The sequence below is a fragment of the Pelophylax lessonae genome (assembly GCF_965119305.1).
Source record: "Pelophylax lessonae genome assembly, chromosome: 11".
NCBI classification, from domain to species: domain Eukaryota; kingdom Metazoa; phylum Chordata; class Amphibia; order Anura; family Ranidae; genus Pelophylax; species Pelophylax lessonae.
Window position 1 is genome coordinate 138,531,876 of NC_138778.1, and position 14,388 is coordinate 138,546,263.

Here is a 14,388-nt window from a genome sequence, read left to right on the forward strand (position 1 = left end):
TAAGCTGCAGTGTGCAAGGGGCCTAATATTCCAACCTTAAAAGGAGTGTGTGTCATCATTTTTAGTTTAAGTTTATTTCTAGTTTAGGAAATCCTGTCTACTATCCTATAAAGAATACTTGATTTGGGGGTTTTGGGGGGGGGGGGGGTGGGGGGACGGGACATTTCACCTGCCTGCTCGAGTGATTACTGATGTTTTATACATGTTCAATAAAGCTTATTCATTTGTACACAGCTCCTATTTTTTTCTTTTCTTTTCTTCATATTTGTCAGGATGTAATTCAAATATCTTTTGTGTCTTTTGAATGTAATCCATTTCTTGTATTTTTGGTGTGTGTGCAATGCCAGTACAGTATGAACATGTGTATGGCTTCGTCCCTATACTCCAGCGGCGTGTGTATCCAAATTGTAAGGAATATTTTAAAAAGTGTATGTATAGATTTGGCAAAAAAATATATATAAATAAAGGAATAATACAAAATTCCTGTTCAGCCTCTGTGGATGAATGTAAACAAAAAAAAACAATTCCCTAAAAAAAAAATGATTACTAAATAAAAAATTGCTACAGTGCTGTATTCATGCATGACTGACTCACCTTTTAAGTTGGCCTAGGTCAGTGATAGTGAACCTTGGCAACATAGGTGTTTTTTAACAACATTTCCCATGATGCTCCCCTACACTGCAGAGTACATGAGCATTATGGGAAATGGGGGGTTAAGGATTACCATCACTGGCCTAGGTAAAACATTTCCACGAACTTTTAGTTGTCTGTGTGCACCATTTTTAAAATAAATCAAAAGCCCTTTAACCTCCCTGGCGGTATGATTCATTTGGATTTTAGGTGCTGAAAGCGGTTCCATTATTTTGCATGTAATTCTTAAGAATGAGAAGCCCAAACCAACTATTTACATATTATTTTTTTTTTTTACTGTGCGTTCTTCTTTATAACATCTTGGGTATGATAAAGTTTGAAACAAAAAAAAAAGTTAAAGTATGTACCGTATTTTCCGGCGTATAAGACAACTGGAAATCTTCTCTAAAGTCAGGGGTCGTCTTATATGCCGGATATCGTCTTATACGCCGAATCAGAATATGCGGTGGAGGGGGGGGGGGCTCTCAAAAACATCCGTGGTATGCCCGGGGTATGGAGAGAGCGGCAATGTGACCAGATGCATCGGGAAAAACATGCCTTTCAGCCGTCTGACCCGCCAGCCCGCTCGCTCGCCCGCCCGCTCTGGTATCCTACCTTCTTATCAGCGTCCATCCCTGCGTCTCGCTCCTGAGGCCTGAAGCGGTGTAGGTGCGCATGCGCGATAAGATCCGGCGGCGGGGATACCAACTCTGACAGGGAGTCCTGTGTCATAGACTACGGTACAAGCAGGGCAGGGGCAAGACAGGTGAAAGAGGCGGGTTTATCTGGTCACATCTATTATTACCAGATAAAGGGGTGTAAATTAAGTGGAAGAAAATAAATAAAATGATGTTTCCCAACTGTATATACGGTACAATATGGGCACTGGAAGAGGGGTAGTCTTATACGGCGAGTATATATCAAAATCTATATTTTAACTGGAAAAGTTGGGGGTCGTCTTATACGCCCAGTCATCTTATACGCCGGCAAATACGGTATGTATGTATAAATACATATTACTATTAAAATTGTGTATTCCTCTAATACTGAGGACTTCAAGAAGACATTCATTTTTTTTTTTTTCCTTACGAAAAGAAAAATTATGTTATGCTAACCCTTTCTGTGCAATAATTTTGAACATAGAGGAGAGGCCACTTCACTACTCTGAAAATCCACCATTGGACCGGTCTGCTCCCTCTTCCCCTTTACCAAGCAAGGCAACAATTTGTTTCCAGTGCTCCTGATCAGGTCTATGTGCATACATGGACACCCACATAGCGGTTTATCAGTACACCAACCATTCTCTAACAAAAATAGAAAGATAGAGGAATGATGCTATGCAGCTAATGGAACACAGGATCAGTGAAAAGGTTCACACTGTGTGTGGTGTGTGTGTGTTTCACATGAAAGCAATTGTAAAAGTATACATTTTATTTTTAAATAATAAAAAGGTCTTACCTTCTGTGTGTAATAGTTTTGCAAAGAGCATCAATCTTCTCTTCTGGGGTCCTCTGCCAGGGCTTCAGATTCACCCTTCTCTCCGAGTGGCCACATGCCAATCCGCTTGCTAAAGGGGCATTTGTGTGGTCTCGATCACAAGCCAGAATGACAAATAGTCTGGTGCTGAAAAGTAGATGTAACATGTGTGAACTGTCATTTTACATTCCTCTAAATGTGTAATTTAGGTCTATCCGTATAGCTATGATGAGCGGCATATGAAATGAACATTTTTTAGTACCGTAGGTCTGTAGGGTACTGTCTGAAGTAAGGGTTTCTAAAACTTTATATTTCCAACTATTGCATGTTAGATGTTATAATTTATTTATTTTTTTTTTTTTTTGGGAGGATAGATTAGAGTCATACACATTTTTAGGAATCAATAGTATTAGACACATAGGAAAAATTTTAATATACAGTATCGTTTTTTTTTTTTTTTTTCTCATAGTATGAAGAGTACGATATCGAAGGAACAGTTGAAGAGGAATTAATACATGAGGGGCTAAGAATGAAAAGTAAAATTATTGATATTGTCCAAAAAAATGTTGACAATGCAATAGAAAAAAATCAAAAAAGGAAGAGAAAAACGGATACTGCTGTATTGCTGAAAAATGGGGATAAGGTTTTAGTGGCAAACATAAGATGTAGACAAAGGAAAGGGGACAAATTGCAGCCAAGTTATGAAGGACCCTTTAAATTTGTGAAGGTTTGTGGAAAGCTGGCAACAGTTGAAAGCAATGTGCATATCATAGGCGTGCACACACTAATCAAGCCTCAAACTTGAGGCTCTATCACCTCCGTGCTGCACTGCCTTGCCGTGCATTTGTTTCCCTGCTGATCCAACGTTCCAATCCTCCTACACTGTGCGAGCGATATCGCCGCACAGTGTAGGAGGACGGACATGCTCCTCCTCCAGACCTCCCCTGTATCATGCGCGGCGCGTTCCGTGATGTCACACGGAGGCAGAGTCACGGCAACTCAAGGGTGAGGCACGGCCGGGTTACTGCGCAATACCAGCGGCATTACTCTCGGTATCCCGCTCTCCCAGAACGGCTTACGGCAGCCAATATCTGCTAGAGGTGATTTTTTTCATTTTTAAATCATCAATTTGTAATAAATTGTGTAATTTATTGGTTGTATAATTATTATTATTATTATAGTGTATGCTAGCACTACCATCTTTCTTTCTATGGATTCTCTAGTTAGTCACCCTAATGTTTTAGTTTAGCAGCTTTAATGAAAACAGCTATTGTTTATTTATTTTATATATATTTTTCAGATTTTAATCTTTTTCTCAGCCATGTACAGTACGTTTATTTCTTCCTCCTTCATGCTGCTGCATTTTTAATTTAATTTACTAATTTGTTCAGCCTTAGTCAGACCCATCTGGACTGTGTCACATATTAAAGGGGCAAATGGCTACCTACTGATAGTTTAGATTCACATGCAGATTGTTCTGATTTATTGTTTTAAACTTTTTAAAACTTTTTATACTACATATTGTTCACACAGAGCACCTGACCTGGGCTGTTTACTGAGTGCAATTCACATAGAGATCATGAGCAAATGAGCAATGCCAATGTGTTGTTACTTAGACTTTACCCTGCCTGACTACTATTAACTAATGTATGCCCATAACTGTGTGTCCCTACAAAGAGAGTACTGCCCCCTATTTGAGCATTCCTTATGGTGAGAGCACTGCCATCTAGTGGTGCACTCCCTATGGTGAGAACACTTTTATATTATATGGTCATTGTTTCATTGTTTAACAGACTAGAGTACAGGACAAATAAGTGGAATGGAATTTATCAGTAAGTGTACTGAGGGCCGGTGCAAGGTTTTGGGCTACACCGGCAAAGATAGATTTAGTTGGCACGCCCAAAATACATCTTCAACTTTCGTTTCTTAAACCCCCTCTTGAATTTCGTACCATTTTTATGTTTCTTAGTCCCTCCTTTGTGTTGTACAACCCTCATTACTGTATCTTATCCCTGATTTTCACCTTTGCGTGTATCTAGGGTATCTAGCGCCGGGGCGTTGGTCTCCTCAGAGAACGGTGTCCATCACCTGTCTCTTTCCACCCTGAGCCTGTTGGTGTCTTCAGACTTTTTGGACTCTCAAGCTATCCAACTTTTGTGGTTAGATTTCCTTCAGATTTACCTTTTCTATGTAGTGCAAGGGCCTGCCAGATTGCATACAAATTGAAAGTGTTTAGGTTTGACCTCATATTATATGGTTTTGGTAAGTCTAAAGGAAAAAGTCTTCAGAAAATCTTATAGCGTGTATGGCCCATTAGTCTCAGATCACGCCTCTCGACGACCTGTACTATCTGGAGGTAAACTGGAAGGATAGATAAACTCTGTATTGCACTGACACATGTATACGGTTACTCTGTGCCATTATAGGGCCATCACATTGCCATGTCTGTACCATTGCTATGCATTCAATGTGCAATGTCCAATCATTGTGCCATGTCTAATTAATCTGTGTGCCATATCTAACCAATCAATGTACTATATGTAAACATTGTGCCATGTCTAATTTGTCACTGTGCCAGTACTATGCTCTGTATGTGTGGCAGTAAGTTGTCGCAGCATTCAGTGATCATGTAATGGCACACTGGAAGGACATAGCTCATATCTGTGCAGCTGGTCATCATACAGAATAATCATACAATTCTATAAGGGGAGCTATTACTTGTTTGAGGGGCGTAGAGGGTGGGTGGTTACAGTACAATCTGTTCAGTGATAGTCATTCACTGCCCATTAAAAACCACAGTCACACTCCACATCAAGAAGGGCACTGTAGTGCTTAGCAGGCCAAGGGGAAGTGATCTTCACTGGCAGCTTTAACACTTAGAGGACTTGTCTTATACAGTTACCTGTCTCCCCAACCCATGCCCATGCAGTCCTGGTAGAACTTAGGCAGCCTGTTGCTGCTTTTTCTATCAGGTCTTCCCTCTAGCCTATCCTGCTAGCGACTCTGTTCCATTTTTATATATAGATTATCATTGTGTACTTTATAGGTATAATATAGGTTATGTTTGTCTTCATAGGTTATGAACTCTTGATGTATTTGCCTCATTGGGAATGTCCAGAGTGATGCATAAATTTAAGTTAATTCAATAAATTGAAGTCGGTCTGTTTAAATCTTAATCAAGATTTATCGACATATTGAAACACAGTCTGTTATCCTGAAAACAGTAATTGTGAGATACAGCATTTTGAAATATGGATCGTTTTGTAATCAAGAAACCAAAAAAAGTCAATACCTCCGACTCGGTGGCTAACACTGTGCCTGAGTATGGTGCTGATAAAAGTACAGAAGAAGATATTATTTCTGTTGGTTCCGATCAGTGCAGGTTACTCTCAGAAGATGTACCAATTTATGACCCAGTGTGTAGCAGTGTATTACAAGCGTCTAGTCTTGATGAAGCGGAGGATGTTATTTTTTTTAGTTGAGAACAGAGCACTTTATATTCAAAGCCGTCAGACATAGAAACTGATGAACCAGAACCAATGTGTAGTTCCAGTGAGTTCCAAGCAGCAGGTCATGACCAAACAGAAGATACTACAACTTTTAGTCCAGGTCTTTCAAGTGAGAGTTTATGTTCAACAAAGCAGTCAAACATAGCAGCTGATGATCCAGTCTGTAGCATTCCCAAGAACAGATTTGAATGCCAGAGTCGATTAGCTAGAGGCCCTTATCACCCAAAACGTAGCTTGTTTCCTAGAACTAAAATAGGTAGTACGCAAATAAATTTTCAGAGTGATTGGTATGTAAAATACAGGTGGCTCGAATACAGTCAAGCAAAGGATGCAGCATTTTGTTTCTACTGCCGTTGCTTTCCTTCTAATGATGCAACACAAAAAGGTCACGCTGATCCAGCCTTTATTGAAAAGGGATTCAGAAACTGGCACAGGGCTAACAAATGTTTTAAAACTCACCAACTAACAAAATTACATCTGGTCAGCACTTCTGCATGGTCAAGCTTTAGTGAAGGAAAATCTATTGATGTGTTACTAGATGAGAACAAGAAGGCTTATCTATCAAAAAAGAAGAGGAAAGGTGTCAGAACAGAGATCTTATGAAGCGACTGATTGACATTGTTCGGTGTTTGGCAACAGGTGGTAGACCATTTAGAGGTCACAATGAAAAAAACGATAGCCATGAGAGAGGTTTGTTTCTAAATATTGTCAATCTACTAAAAAAATATGATCCTGTCATGCAAAGACATTTTCAAGACTCCCCTCGAAATGCTACATATCTGAGTAACCGCACCCAGAATGATTTAATTATGGCCTTACATAACATCGTGCAACAAAAAATTGTGTCTGCAATAAATGGAAAAATGATCTCAATAATTGCAGATGATACTGCTGACTGTGGACACCATGAACAAATGTCTGTTGTAGTGCGATACTTTAATAACAAACAGCAAAGTCCAGTTGAGCATTTTGTTTCAATTCAAAGGCTCTTAAAAGTTGATGCTCAGTCAATTTTTGACCAAATCAGTAATGTTCTTGAAATTATTAAAACCGACTGGTCATCTGTGATCTCTGTGTGTTTTGATGGAGCATCTACTATGTCTGGATGCACTGCAGGTGTTCAGATGAAATGTAAAGAAAAAAACTGTGAGATACTCTATGTACACTGCTATGCACATTGTTTAAATCTTGTCCTTGTTGATGCATGCACCTCAAGTAGGCAAAACAGAACAGTATTTGACTTCTTTGGCATTATCCAGACTCTTTATGCCTTCATGGAGGGAAGTCCTGTGAGACATGCTGTAATGGAGAAGATTTCTCAATAAGTAGGAACTCAGTTGAAAACTCTAAAGTCACTATCAAACACAAGGTGGGCATGCAGAGCAGAAGCAGTGGCTGCAGTAAAAGAAAGCTTTTCAGTAATTTTACAGGCTTTAAATGAGATCATTGAATCAAGTCGCTTAGCTGATGCTAAAATAAAAGCAAGGGGCCTTATTTGTGAATTAAGTTTGTTCAAATTTATCTTTGCTCTGCACATGATGCACCCTATTCTCCAAATGGTGGTAAAAGTTAGCAAGACTCTGCAAGCATCAAAACTCAACTTGCTTACTGCAATGGCAGTGGTGAGAAGCCTGTGCAACGCCTTGGTTTCCATGAGAAGTGACCCAGATTATTTTCAGTCTATTTTCCATGACTGTGAAAAAAAGTGTGCCGAAATTAACATTGCCATTTCACCAGTTAGCATGAGAAAAACATCTGTCCTTATTGATGAGGTAGCACAGTCTCAGTATCATTATCAAACAAAAGAGGAGCAGGAGAGGATAACTTCATTTTACCCACTACTGGATTCATTGATAACTGGTATTGACCAGCGATTTGAACAGGAGTCGTGTGATATTGTAACTGCTAAGCTTGGAGATTGCTAAATAGAAATTCTTGCCAACAAATTTAAGGTGTCAGTGGATGAATTGGAAGCAGAAGCCACACTGCTAAGGGAGTATGATGGACCTACTCCGAAAGGTTGCACCACAAATACCATCAAAGAGTGGCTTGATTGGTTTAAAGAATCAGATAGATCCAACACATTTGATGCTTTTTATAAGTGTGTTCAGTGCTTTACAGTGTTACCTGTGACAAGCTGTTCATGTGAAAGAGCCTTTTCAAAACTGACATATAAAAACCAAACTGAGGAGTACAATGTCCCAAGAACGCCTTGATGCACTCATGATCTTATACATTGAGCAAGAATTGGCTTGGTCAGCTACTTATAACGAGGTCATTGAAGAATTTAAGTCCATAACACCTTCTGTGAGACGTCTTCTTTAGAGCAAACAGATGAGGAAACCATAATAGTCTCTAGGGGTCCTGACAACCTGACTGATGCCAATTTTGTTGAAGGAACATTTTGATTTAGTTTTTGTTGCAAAAATTTCCATGTACCATGCACTTTGTGTATAAATGTTTAATTTGATTTGTTACAGTTACAACAGCTTATTTAAATATGTTTACGTTTAACATTTTAAAATGTTTGTTTACATTGCTAAATGCTTATTTAATTAAAAAAAAAAGTTTTAATACAGTTTTTCATTTTGTTTGTATTGATATTTATATTACTGCAGATCTGTTTATGTATGTGCGCATGCAAGCAAGAGTATATTTGTGTGTGTGTGTGTGTGTGTGTGTGTGTGTGTGTGTGTGTGTGTGTGTATGTATGTATGTATGTATATATATATATATATATATATATATATATATATATATATATATATATATATACACACGCGCGGCGTGAGTTTGTGCAATAGGCTGCGCACGCCTATGGTGCATATTGAACATGTTAAAAAACTTAAAGAAAAAACAAAAGGTACCCAAAAGGCAACCGAAGAAAAGATGGAGACGACACTAACAAACTCTCAAAAACATATTAATGTAGAGAGTACAATCACAATATTACCAGCAGATAGGAACCTAATTGAAGGTAATTACATAATATATATGTAAATATTCTATTTATTAGTGACAATATTTATTGATTGATAACACAGCCAATAAATTTGTAAAATCCTTCAGATATAGAAAAAGCTTGGAAAAACAACATTGGACACATACTCCGGTCAAAAATTGGACCATATAAAATTTTTGATGACGACATCCAGAGACTGCAGCCAGGAATGGAGCTTGAAAGTGAGGTATTGTATAAACTTGAACAATTGTTTAAAAATGTTAAAGGCGTTACTAAATCCAGGAGCCAGTATTCACTATATTTTGTCTCACACAGTAAACATAACATGGACATGCATTTTAGTAAATGGAAACTGCAAAATACCTTTTCACCATCTGCATTATTTCGCAGTTTTGTGATTTTGATCAGTGTCTGGTTTAAGCTTGTAGGAGAAGTTTTTAATCTCCTCTGACTGTCCTATCAGGCTGTGTGAACCCTAACTTTGTTTGGACAGTGCCAATTGGCCCTGTGCTGACCACATGTACCCTCCCAAAAAAAAAAAAACAATACACACTGAACTAAGCATGTGCAAAGGGACCTAATGCTAACAGCAGATAGATTGGTGACTGTGGAAGCAAAGGAGAATCAGAGAAGACAGGATCAGACAGCCTTTTTACAGGATGACCACTTCTATTCCATGGTGCATATAACACGCATGCTTTACTTTTGATACTGTGGGTTTAAGAACACTTTAACTGTGATAATAAGAATTATTTTGCAGGATGAAGCTCCATATTTGCACTTTATTCTCATAACTTCGATTAACATATTGGCAAGTGTTCTAATTTAATCTACTGTTTAAATTAATATTGAGTACCAATGTTGTATTTCAGATAATAAATGCCTATCTGACTATACTGGACAGGCGCACAGAGGAAAAAAACCAAAGAAAAAATTTAAATTATTGATACATTTAGAATGACCAAAATGTGGGAAGGAGAAGCATACAAACCATTTCGGGTAACAATAAATAAATAAATAATTCATATTCTCCAATATAACACCTTTAAGTTTAGATTTAGTAACTTGTTAGAAAATCACAATATGTGTTGACTAATTGCAATTTATGTAATTCCAGGATATTTCCGAATTCAGCATGTTGATCGGCTCAGTAAATCAAAATCATCACTGGACACTAATTGTGAGTGCTCGTTATAAGTGCATCCTAAAGAAAAATCTATTTTAATATGATGCACTTTACTTTTTCTTTAATTTACACTTATTGTTGTAGTTTGTGTTTTTCGGTTATAATAATGAGCATAACAAACACAATAAATGTTAATTTTCAAATAGATTGTTGAAATTAGCACTGCAAGTTCATGCTTAAAGTGTTACTAAGCCCAGATCCAACATTTACTATACAGAACATGGAACATGGAAAAGCTGATGTCTGTTGACTTATTGGCCCAGGGCAGCAAAACTAAGTTCACTACTGTCACACCCAGGAAATGTATAGCCCAAAAAATGTACACATACTTCTCCTTTAATATTTGACATTATTCTCCTTTTTTTTTTTTAAATTAACAAATGTAAAGTTCAGTGAAGACAGATGTGACTACCAACAGAATCGTATATGTGCCCACATGGGGATGGCTGACATTTACTTTAGAAATGGACATCGGGAAGAGAAAAAAAAAAATGACTTTTTTTTTTGGAATTATTAACAGGTAATGTACCCAAGAGAACAAAGGTCTCTCTACCTTAACTCCTTGGGTGAAAAGGAACTGGATATGCAGCATTGCAGTGATGTGGCAAGGTAAGTAAAAAAAAAAAAAAAAAGGTCATTAATATTTCAATACAAAGTTGACTTTAAAAATAAAGCTAAAACTAAGCAGAAAGCTAAGTAGCCTAAAACCAGGAAAAAAAGGTTTCTGAACCAGTGGGGATGTGCCCACCTTTCACGTGCACAAACAAACTCAGATCCTCCCAGAACAAGACCAGTCTGGCAATACCACAATCCAGCAGTCTTCATTTGTGGACTGATCCTAATATTATAAAGCACGGAGCAGGCTCCATAAAACAAGAACAACTCACCGTTGGAACATGGGAAGGGGGAATGGCAAACATTAGTTTCAGGTGGATAGAAGGATAAGGTGAGTATAAGCTTTCTCCTCACCCATACACCAAATGCTAAGCCCCACTGCATGTGAAAACCTTTTAAAAACTTTATTTTTACTTTTGTTACGTACTATTTCTCCCTTTTGTGGTTATTATAACTATTTCAGCTTTCACTGTACTCATCAACAATGCCGGACTATGCCGGACTATGCTTGTCACCAACTCCTACATTCTTACAAATCATTATCAGAGCATCTATGAATAGAAGACAGTTGGGTGATTGATAGCTCCGCACTCTTCATTCAGACATAGTGTTTGCAATTGGATAACAATTAGTAATGGGGTGTTAGAAAGAAGTAAAGGGGCATAAAGGATGGAGCATAGTCTGCCACTCTTATGAGCTAGTTTTCAAGCTACCTTAGTTCTCTGAAGACATGCCGCAACTAAAGATTATACAAGTAGTGTTGAGGGTAATAAGCGGAGAAATACATTTGATTGATATCAAACTATATTCTAGTAATGTCCCATCCATATGCTAACTTGTTTAGCAAGAGTAAACTTAGTCTTTATTGTGAAAAAGTGATTCATTTTTTTTTTTATCATATTAGAGTTTGTTTCAGAAAACATAATATCAATGTTTCAAGAGTTACATGTGAGACAAGATTCCACCCAAACCAATAAGACAGTGTGTCTTGTGGAGTATTTGTGTGTAAGGTACTACATTTCATAATAGAATAAAAAGTAATGCTGTTTAAATGGAACAATGAGACTGTGAAAATATAAAAAAAAAGTAAAATGTAAAAATGTATATTTGTTGTTATCTTACAATTGTATATAAATATTTTTTAACCATTATGATCAACAACTTTATTTAATTCAGTTTGCAGGGCTGATCATAGCCCAAAAAAAGATAGCGTTTGATAATTCGTTTACTTACATTAATGAAAATAGTTTTGCGATAGCCAAAACTATTCTTCAAGAAAGTGGTATGTAATAGTTGTTAGTGTGAATTATAATTTGTATATAAAGGTCTTTTCTCCTGTCACTTGAAGGGAGTGTCTTGTCACTCCAGGCCACTCCCACTCAAACAGTTCCCTCACAGCAAGTAAAGTATGCTTTTATTTTGAGGGTAATGCACCGAGTGTGTAAATGCAACCATAACAGCTAAATTAGCCGATTGATTGTTTTTACAAGCGGCAGTTTGGGAAGTCCTTCTCGGCCTTTTGGCTAAGATCAAGTGTAGTATATGTTCTTATCAGTTGGTATGGACCTTGATGGTTAGTATCGGCAGGGGCTGAAATGAACCAGGGTGCTCCAGGAGAATCTGGGGGACTGGGAAGTAGGCACTGTCAGAGAAAGCCGGATGGGTCCGTTGCCTTCTGATTTCAATGGGATCTGCCCCTATCAGTGTGAAGGGAGCGTGAAAGCCGATCGCCCCTTGAGACCGGTTAGTATTTCTCCTGGATGTAATTGGTAAGGAATAGGGATGGCAGTGGGGGGGGGGGGTTTCCTCCTGGGTTGAATCTGGCCTTGCAAAAGGCTTGTCCCCAGTTGAAGGCAAGCTCTCCCTAAGCTGTCTACGTTCCAAGCCTCCTGGTAGGGATGGGCTACACCGGGTCTGGCAGGGGGCCGAGACAGAAAAAAGCCCGTGGTGTACGTGCCCCTGGGGTGGCAGCCCAGGGGTGCCTTAATTCTCACTGGTGAGGGGTAGCTCGTCTTGAGTGTTTCGGCACCTTGGTCACTGCACCATACAAACTTTTTTTCACACCTGCCTCTTGGGCCAGGTCTTTTGTCTTAGACCAGAGGAATTTTTTACTGCGGCCGAAAGGCCTGCCTTTGCATCTCACATTGGCACTTTAGCACTTCTCCACTTCCCTTCCCCCACCTTTTTGTTTGTGTGTGTTTTCTTTGGCGTGTGTCACTTCACTGTCACTCCTTTTCCATGCACGACAAGTACGGTGTGGGTCCTCGGGCCTGCCTTGAACATCTTGGGAGGGGGTGGATATGGCTTTCTGGCTTAGTTCGCCCTCTCTCATGGGGTCTCCCTTCGGGGGAGCCCCACCTAGTACTTGGGGTGGGCTGTTTTGGCAGTCCCCCTGGTTTCGGCCAGGCAAACCATTGGAAGTGCCTCAGTCTCTGTCAGGAGTCTTGCGCCCCGGGGGATCAAGGTCAGGGTCCAACCTCTTCGGAGGTAGGACCATTTCGCACACCCTGTGCATTTTTTGTGTTTCTCACGTTTGCGTGTGTGCACTTTTTTATGCACCTGGTGTTAGTCTTTGAGTGTGTTCACACACCACGGGCTTAAAAAAATAGGAGGGGTCCTGTGCTGTGCTTTCTCTTAACCAGAGAAGAGTAAATTTTATCCCAACAAAAATAAAATAAAAAGTATAAGAAAGATTATTTTTTAATCATGCAGATTGATTGATACTAATGTCTGGCTATTAAATTCAGAACATGCTAATGCAGCAGTGTTCATATCTCAATTAAAAACTAATACAACTGCATTTAGGTACAAATATTTTTTTTGTTTTTAATGATGCCTTAACTGCTTCAATACAGGGCACTTTTACCCCTTCCTGCCCAGGGCAATTTTCAGATTTCAGTGCAGTCACAATTTCAATAACAATTGTGTGTTCATGCAACACTCATATGGCATTTTTATCATTTTTGGAGATACCTAGGCCTTTGTTTTAGTGTTTTTTTTTTTCACCCGTGGGTCTTTTAGTGTGTTAAGGAAAAGTAGTGTTGCGCTATTCTAGATAATTGGTGACAGAGCCTAGGTCGGAGTCTACAGAATGCGAAAATTCAGTTCGCTGCAATAGGTATATCAGGCGAGAGAATACATTTCTGTTGAATATCAAATTAGAAATAAATCAAATCTGCACAATTATCTTAATTAGAGGAAAAATTCTGGTTCATACCAACTTAAATACAAAGAAAAATTAACTTAAACATTAGAAATTATAATCAAAGGTGCATGTTTATCCTGAAGTAAAAAATGTGACGCGAGTATTAACATAGTGAGATGCCAAATTAATAAAATCACTGGATGATCAATTAAGAATAATGAAATAAAACTTCTCGTACTAATAAGAAAGGAAGTGCATATGAAACCAGTATTTATGGCTAGAGTAAGTAGAAAAAAATAAAAAAATGTATATATACAGTAAATGTTCGAAAACTTAAAAAACAAAGGCAAGACGTCAGTGTAGAAAATATAAACGCAGGAATGTGAGCCAGCAGGCTCCACGTAGTACAAATGCTAAATTACATAATGTGGTTTTCAGTGTTTAAAGCAGTCTATGGATATAATAAGCGCATAGTCCAATACTGCAGCATGGGAGACTCTCCGGGGCTAATGCATCCTTCCTTGGCTCTGGTGCTAGTGGATGGTCCAGGTAAAACACTTGCAGGCAGGTGTATAGGAGAGAGAACGCTCCGATAGTGTACTAAAGTTTCAAATTTTTATTGAGCACAAAAACACTAAAAACTTACATTTAAAAAGACTTACATCAGCATTCAAGGCAGGGATGACCAGCTCGTCCTCCGGTAACAATTCCGGTGTGGTAAGCTACCCTACGCGTACCATCACTGTCATGCGACTTCTTTTATTCTTTGATTTTCATAAAAACAATTAAAGACAAAACATTTAAAGAAAAAGAAAAATGTTTGAAAACATAAGTAATTTTTTGTGCTTCACTGATATGCAGTGAT

General features: G+C 38.4%; 1 pseudogene across 1 annotated transcript; it reads left to right on the forward strand.

Annotated features, from left to right (window-relative positions):
- The first annotated feature begins 6,214 nt into the window (after nt 1-6,214).
- LOC309567438 (zinc finger MYM-type protein 1-like) lies at nt 6,215-7,940 on the forward strand (annotated as a pseudogene). Its single transcript has one exon. The product of its transcript is annotated as a zinc finger MYM-type protein 1-like (transcript).
- The last annotated feature ends 6,448 nt before the right edge of the window (nt 7,941-14,388 follow it).